The sequence below is a fragment of the Lepisosteus oculatus genome, chromosome 14, assembly GCF_040954835.1.
Source record: "Lepisosteus oculatus isolate fLepOcu1 chromosome 14, fLepOcu1.hap2, whole genome shotgun sequence".
Classification (NCBI taxonomy): Eukaryota; Metazoa; Chordata; class Actinopteri; order Semionotiformes; family Lepisosteidae; genus Lepisosteus; species Lepisosteus oculatus.
In genome coordinates, this window is record NC_090709.1 from 14,653,198 (window position 1) to 14,659,965 (window position 6,768).

A 6,768-nucleotide genomic window follows, 5' to 3' on the forward strand; every position below is an offset into this window, starting at 1 on the left:
CCTTTGATAGCTCAGTTGGTAGAGTGGAGGACTGTAGTGGAGTTAGCAGGGAATCTTTAGGTCGCTGGTTTGATTCCAGCTCGAAGGAAGGTGTTTTTCGTGTACTTTAATCAAAGAGTTAAAAAAGCGAATCTGTTTTATTCAGACATTGATCAAAAGCTCAATAATCGACGAAGCAAAGGCTCCTGTTCCGAATTCAGCCCACGTCTGATTGTCTTGTTTTGGCCAAGATCTGATCTTTGAATTAAGGGACTACACTGTCTGCTTTGTAATTCAAAAATACATACAAATGTCAAGTTTTTTGTAGATATAAAGGTGTTCTCTGTTTTCAAAGGATAGTTACTTAATTGGCATAATGATTTGGTATTGATTTTGTATCGTTGTATTATAAAGTTTGTGCTTTCTGTGTTTTCATCGTATTGTGAACTTATTTTTTTAAACAAATGCTTACAAAGGCAAACACGGCACACATCTGTTTATACAGTGTACCAGCGGTGAATTGTACATTTGTATTAAGTACAAGCTACTGTGCACTTCTGGGAGTATAACAGGTTCGATATAAAGTGGCAAAAATATAAAAGGGGAAAATACCCCAGACTGCATGTAAAGCCCTCGTTGTGACTGTTTTAGATAAAATGGCGTACTATGCACAAAATGTTGCAGAAACACAATCTGATATTTTGATACAGGTAGGCCAGTGCTTCCAAAGCATGCAGGTGTAGAACAGGACTTATTTCATTTTTATACAAAAATTTGTATTCTATATTCTGGTCGCTTGCAGATTAGAATGGCATATGTTTAGCAATAATATTATTTATGGTACCTGAAAGTTTCAGGTTGTTGCACAAAGCTAAGGTATGCGTATACGTGATCTGACAACTGGAATCAATTTCCTGTCGTTAAACTCTGTTTATTTTTAAGTTGAGGCCCAGGATCCAAATCTTCAGTTCTGATTTTTTAAAGTGATATCTTTCCTTCCTGTCGTGGAAGTCACACGATGTGAGCAATTGTTTTTTTTACATTGCGATCCAAAGAGCCTCAGACGCACAGTCTAACAGTAACCAAACCAGAATGGATTCTGCTGGGAGCCGGGCTGAGCTCATTCTCACTCCCTGTGCTGAAAACAGAATTATTTCTTCCCCGAACATCGTCTACAGATCACTAGTGCGTTTTTAACCTTCTCGCAGCTACGGGCGAGACTGACGCTCATGATATGAAGGCACCCGCTGGAACACATTCTCTAACTCTCACAATCGCTACAGACTTCTCTTTTTAAAAAAAAAGTAAATATAGCCCTGAAAAAAGCATTAGCTTTATCAGTTTTTACATTAATCTATTTTGAATCAAAGTTTGATTTATTTTATTGCAATTTACATTATAATAATAATAATTATTATCATCATCATCATTATTGCTTACACTTATATAGCGCTGTTCTGGATACTCCACTCAATGCGCTTTACAGGTAATGGGGACTCCCCTCCACCACCACCATTCTCCTGAATGATCACAGAGAGTCAGGACCTCGGTTTTACGTCTCAGCCGAAGGACGGCACCTGTTTACAGTTTAGTGTCCCCGTCATTGTACTGGGGTATTAGGACCCGCATGGACCGCAGGGTGTGCGCCCAGCAACAAAAACCAGACGTGTGTCGGGCTCGGCTTCGAGCAGGACAATGACGTCACGGGGACAAAGTAGAGGAAATCAAAACGGTTCTATAAAAGACCTGTGTCAGCTGTTGGTTTGCACTCTGGACTCTGGATGAAACCTATACACCTATACACTTAGGTGTGTTCAGTTTAAATCAAAATGCTTTACTAATACAAGAGAGAAGTATAGTATGAAGGATGTGACAAATGCATGATTTCTTGGAACAAAACGGTTTTTATTTGCGTTCGAAATGAAGCGGAATTTTAGTGCGACACACAAACCCTTTGTCTTTTTTAGAGTGATTTTTAAACAGACAAAAATGTAGAAAACGTGTTTTTTTAGCCCTACAATAGCAGGGTCAGTGACGTAATGAATAACGCGTCAGGCCTCGCGTCAGAAAATTATAGGTTCGACTGCCGTCTGGCTTGTTGAGTTTATACCACTTACATTCTTTTATATAAATGAACTGCACCTGAAAGTTATAGAAAACACTTTGGGTAAGTTGTCTGCAGCCTCATGCGAATTTCGACAACTTACCCAAAACACTGTACTGTCTGGAGTTCAACTCCAGCTCTGAACTCAATTGCAATGAAAAACCATGCGTAACAAAACTGGAGAACAGCTGAACTTGTGTTCAGTTCGGTGATGAGGGTTCAGAACTGTCCTTGTTGTAATTAGCACGAACTGCACAGGCTCTGAATCAGACCATGTCAATTAATCTGATCAGTGTAGGAAACATTAATGTAGAATTATTAATAGGTTTATTAGTTAGTTAGTTCAGGTTTACCCACCTGAACTAATGTAGAATTATTACTTGGTCTGTCTCTTGTTTGTATATAAATAAATGTCTCTGACAACTTAATGTTAGTTTTACGATGTAGGTCAGGCGTTGACATATGCACGAGTATACGAAATGTCTCACTCCTGATTCAACTCATGTTCTATAGGAGATTGGCGATTCCTCCTGTTTCTCATACAACCATATCAGAACAGAAGCCCGTGTCACCCAGCTCTGATTCAAGATCGACTTGCATCTTTATCCCTTTTTTGTTCATGATCATTATTTTCTTTAGTTATGATCAATATTGAACTTTTTCTAAATGAAATGACAATAATCAAACATGCAGGCAGATTTTTTAAAAGTATTCGGAATTGACAGGGTGCCCCTTTGGAAAAGTCGTCAGAAAATGTGAGAAAATGAAAGTTATGTAAGCTCTCACACAAAGCATTGAAGATTGGAATCTGAGTGTAAAAAAGCTACCCGTCTCCCAATGATAGGCAGGGATACACACCATGACTCGAATAGACTCAGCAAACTTTAACACCTATGATATTACGAGTGCTTTGCACGTGTCGAATTTCAAGAAGGAACTACTACAACAGTTGTGGACATAATTCATTACCACCGGCAAAGTCCAATGCCGGCAACTTCTGAGAAAATAATGTTCACTCATGGAATTTGGTCTTTGAACAGCTGGCGGGAAAATTCATTTATACTCCTGTTGCACCCTCAGCTGAACATGTTAAAATAACAACGCAGATTTGTTGGAGAACCTGAAAAGAATTATTGGGTTAGCACTGTATGTATTCTGGTATATTTACTTTAATTTTAATATAAATGTAAACATGCATGCTGTATAATCTATTGTAATTTTAAAATATGTTAGCTGAGGATGCGTGGGGGGCTATTATACCTTGTGAAACACGCAAGGAACTGTAAAAAAGGCTGGTATTGAAAAAAAATTGGCGATCACAAGAAAACCACAATTTATGTGGTATTATCATCAATATCCTTCAAAATCTATGTTCAAATGAAGGATTTAAAGAAACTATGAAAAAAGCAACAGTAATAGCAGAGGATTCTGATTTTTGCTCTTCAAGTCAGTAGATCGACGTAGAGTTGCACCCCTACAAACAGCACAAAGTATGAAACCCACCTCTTTCGTTATTGCTATGTCTGTGCCGGTGAAAGTAGCATTTGTGCTATTGAAAGCATCTCGGAAGATGAAGGTGCAGTCACTTCCACATGTCAGGATATCATTAGATCCGACGACAAGAGCCGAAGCCCCCGGCATTTTCCAAGCCAGCAATGTGAGGAAGATGGATATGGCGGAAGGTAGCGTGGCCAAGCAGTCTAAGGCGCTGGATTTTAGGCTGCAGTCTCTCTGGGGGCATGGGTTTGAATCCCACTGCTGCCAAATGTTAGTGTTTTAAGACCTGCAATACGATCAGTAAAAGGGCTTTTTGTTAGGCTGCGGGAGGTGTTTAGAGATAGACTTTCTAAAAGACAGGCTTAACATCAAGGCAGAAAAAATATTATGTTTTCTCAACAGAAATTCTCTTTGGCACGTTCAGCTTTATGTAGGGAACAACATCTGCCGAGATCACTTTTGAGGCAGTGCACATGATAGTGTACCGGCAAGTACATTTAATATTGGCTGTGGTGGTGAGCTGCTTTTGTCTGTGAAACTTTTAATTCTTCACGCCGAATCGTTGGCAGGGGTAATAACTTATCTTTGAACATAGCACTCCATCAGAAATACTTTGTTCGTGCTCAAAAGAGATCAGAGGATTAACTTAATGAATTCACATAGCATACCTTACAGGAAAGATTTAAAATTGGAATTGATTGTGCTTCCTGATGTTGTTCCTGTGGTTTCTTTGGATACAGAGGTGAATGTTCTTTGACGTTCTGCAAGAGTATCCACTGAGTGGGCTTTATCAATCAGCTCGGATAGGTCATCAGTGCTCCGTCTCCGGAAAATAATCAGCACTGTCATGTTTTCCTGTGCTGGCTTTTAAAACATATAAGATCATGAGTTTACAGATTTCTCCAAATAACAGCTATACATTTTAACCCAGCGGTTAGCATTCCTTCAATCCAATAGTTTTACTCCTGGTAAAAAGCAGCGAAATATATAGAGAGATGATATTCAAATATTTCAACATTCTTATTGGATTACCTGTATGGATATATCACTCAGAATTCCTAATATGATTTTGAGTTCAGTTTTGCTTTACTACTTTCAGAGTCTTTTATTGACCTTGCTGAAGCAGAGAAGTGACATAATCACAAATGCGACCTACCTGTGCTGCTGTTTTTGGTTAATAATGATTAAAAAAAACAGCTCCTTGCATTAAGAGCAAGAGCAACCAACACGCTCGCTGGTTGCGTTTGGTATTTTCCGGGGTGCTCTTCCTCAGCTGCAAAGTTATTTGGCGAGCAAAGACCTCTGAGAAGGAGTCTGAATCCGTCAACAACACAGGAATTCTAAGATTGCACTGCCGTCTTGTGTACAGAGATCTGCTTTTTCCTTATAGAGTTTTTTGGTATTTAAGAACACGTATCCTACCTTGAATGCTAGTTTCAAAAGATATGTTACCGGATCACAGATTTTCTTGAAAAGATTTGGGGATGCACTTACCGGGATTCAAACCCGGCTCGATTATTAAGAAGGCACCTATACCACCAACGCACTTCTGAGAAACACCGGCACATTTCCGCAATCCTCCCTCTCACCTACAAAGTTATGAAGAGACAGACGTCCAATGAAAACTAATTTGATTCACTCAAGGCTCCGCTCTTTTATTGTGATGTCATTTGAATTAATGTTAGCTGTGATAAGGTGTTGTTTCTGTCTCTTAAAGTTTAAGTCTGCTCCTTTCTTCCTGGTTTAGAAATAACGTTTCATGATTGTTTACAAACACCACTATCAATTATTTGTCCAGCTCTAACGCCTGTGTGCGTTGACAAGGCATCTCCAAAGGACATATTAAATAACATGATCCTTCCTGTTACCATTCCTGTGGTTGGAGCGTTGTTTCGCCGTTTTTCGTTCTTCTACAATATTTGCAGACAGGACTTTTTCACTCGAGTTGAACAAAACAAGTCGGTCCATGAAAATCATCAGTACTGCTGTTGTTCTATGCGTAGTTTAATCAAGGTAGTCGAGTGAGGAGGTAAAAAAGCACTCCCCGTCGATAAATCAATCATCGTCGCCCGTGTGACTGGATATAAAAATAACGGATTCATTTTAACCAATCTCTGGAAGCTTCGATGCGGTTATTTTTCCTTCCTTATTTCTTCATTCCTATGAATTTACTCTGAAGTAGAGGAAACACAAAAGTGGGAAACTGCAGGCATCCTTGGTTAGTGGTGGATTGTGTTCAGGGAGCATCAGCACATATCAGTTCCGTTAATAAGTCTGTTGGGGATATACCTCAGTGGTAGAGTGCATGCTTTGCATGTATGAGCATCTCCAGGTGCTTTATATTTCTGTGCTCACATTGCAATCTTCTGTTGAATGTGAACTCTTTGCTCATGTTAATAGAGAGCCAAGTTCACACAATTAAACTCAGGCACACTCGAAGTGCTACGGTGTTGCTCTGCTGTTTTAAATGTACCTCTAAAGCATTTAGTTCTGTTAACTACCAAATGATTTGAACTCATTTTATGTCATATTCAGGAAATCCAGAGGTCTTCAGACGTGTCGTGGCTGTTGAAGAAAAAAAACTGATGGACCAAACAACGACATTCGATGATTACAAGAAATTCAAGAAACACAACAGTCCGAATACAGGTTTGAATCCCGAACCCTTAATTTAAAAGACAAAGCGAAGGATACGACCTGTAAACTCTCTTCGTGTCTTACAGTTTATGATATAAAAAAATTTTACTTTCAGAATAATTTCTTGCTGCTGACTATTTATTGAATTTTAACAAAATGTTTTTTAATTTTTAACAAAAAAGTGTGCACACTTATAGAACCAAGGCATTGAAAGTTTTTTTAATTGTTGTTCCAAAAAATGTTCCATTTGTTTTCGTTCTTAATGTTGTTGATTAAAAGATCTTATTAAATGCGAAAAAATCTGAATGTGAAAAAAGGTCAAAATGCTATTGAAAAAATCAGTAATGTGAGGAAAGATGAATTGTGGGAGCCCCTTACCGCCCCATGTCATGCTGTATTTCTCACTCATTCTACTGGGAGTGGTGCCGTCGCTTCTGGATAAAGTCTGTCAGTAGACATTCCAGACGGGTCAGGTACTGTATGACTGCGCTTCGGCACAAGAAGAGACATGTGACTTGCGAGGATCACGACAGTGTCATTCACTGTCTAGA

General features: G+C 39.0%; 1 non-coding gene across 1 annotated transcript; it reads left to right on the plus strand.

Moving 5' to 3' along the window:
• trnay-gua (transfer RNA tyrosine (anticodon GUA)) lies at positions 1 to 88 on the plus strand. Its single transcript is given in 2 exon segments — positions 1 to 37; positions 53 to 88. It is a non-coding gene; the product is annotated as a tRNA-Tyr (tRNA).
• The last annotated feature ends 6,680 nt before the right edge of the window (positions 89 to 6,768 follow it).